Below are 1,772 nucleotides of genomic sequence, written 5' to 3'. Positions count from 1 at the left end.
ATTCTGCAGATTTAACACTTCAAGAGAACCATAAAGGCCCATAAAACACCCTGCATCCATCCTCGCTATCTGGTTATTGGACAAGCTCAGCGTATGGAGAGTTTTTAGGCCAGAAAACCAGTTCTGCTTGACACGAGTTAGTTGGTTAAAGTCTAGGGCCAACATCCAGAGGCCAGAGATACCGACCAGGGCACTATCTTCGATATCTGTGATTTTACATGAGATCAGAGCCATAGTCGCAGTTAGTGGAGAGAGGCCTTCCAGAGTTTTTGCCGACAGAAGTTTCACCGGAAATCCCACTACTGCAATGATACCTGCGTACTTTTGAATGCAAGGCAGTTCCCGGGAGTGTGAGTGAGAAGTACTGTGACTCCGTTTTGCAATAACATGTTCATGTACAGCCCTGCACACTATCCAGGCATTGAAGGGTATCATTCCCGTCAAAGGCCCGTAACTATGGGATTTGATCTGATCGGCAAAAGGTACACGCTGGATTGCTTTTTCACACTGAGGGGGGCAAAAGACGTCAGAGGCCGCCGCCATACAAGCAGACATCAAAATTAGCACAAGCAACAAGGCAGATTTTTTCTGAGCGGATACTTCTTGCCAGGACGCCATTTGATACAATGCTTGCTTTTTTGGATGTTATCTAAAGGCAAAGGTTTGACACTGACCTTCCGTGTTGTTCTGGTAAAAGATCGGACTGGGGACGCGACCTGTGGTGTGAGGACCCGTGCTGAGTTGACGTTACCACATTTATTTCGTCATATCTACAGACGGAAGCAAAATATCATGTTGAGTAAAAAAAAAAAAACTCGACTTAGTTTTATTAGGAGCACAATCAAGAAGTTAAGTGTTCGACACCTACCTTCTAACATGCCATACGATGTTCTTCTGATCTTCTTTGCGATCACCCGTCAGTCGCCACCTGCTTGCCAATATGCTGGTTGTTACAGGTTTCTCTCTGTAGAAGGCCGTTGTCTATAAGCGATGATTTCTCACCCCACTCTCCCTTCTGGTTCCTTCGCTGTCCTCTCTCTTTTAAATCACTGTGCTTTCCAAATCAATCAGACGACGAAGTCTTCTTATTGGTTCCAGCTCCGAGTCTCTGACCAATCCAGGCACATGTCTCAAATATTAAATCACTCCATACACACCAGTGGCCTCTGCTATACAATCTCTCGGTACTGTACCCTGTACCCTGTACTGTAATTTATAATTAATTGGGCGGTGAGGATCGCGATTTAGGCCCAAGGGCTACAGAAGCCCCAAAGCACAAATGTACGGACAACTAACTTTTAACTTTCTTTAAGACACCGCGAGAGTCAAACTTTTTGTGACCTCTGGCAAACTCACACTAGCCTCATTCCCCTAGGTAGAGTCGAACCCGCGTCCTAGAACTCCGCTTGGGTCAACCAAGACGCGGTGTGGACTTTGCGTAGGAGAATGAGCAGTTTGAATGTCACCCTAGATAGTTTACCGGGGTTAACAGTGCTCTCTTCTCACAACAGATGAGGGGAGAGTTTGGGAACCACGTTTTTTAGGCTAACACTTAGGCTAAAATAACACCAGTGACAGCCCTGTCAGTCTAGGACATCAGCATTCACACGTTCCAGACAGAATGTCCCATTTATGTAAATTAATACAATTAAAACGCCAGACGTATTCTTGATGAAAAAAAAATGTGTATGGAATCAATAATGTAACTGGGACGCTACACCAGCTCAAGCAATTAGTCTGTTCGGGATCCCAATACATCGTATAATTTTTCT

Source organism: Branchiostoma floridae, chromosome 9 (assembly GCF_000003815.2).
Source record: "Branchiostoma floridae strain S238N-H82 chromosome 9, Bfl_VNyyK, whole genome shotgun sequence".
NCBI classification, from domain to species: Eukaryota; Metazoa; Chordata; class Leptocardii; order Amphioxiformes; family Branchiostomatidae; genus Branchiostoma; species Branchiostoma floridae.
This window is presented reverse-complemented; position numbering follows the sequence as displayed.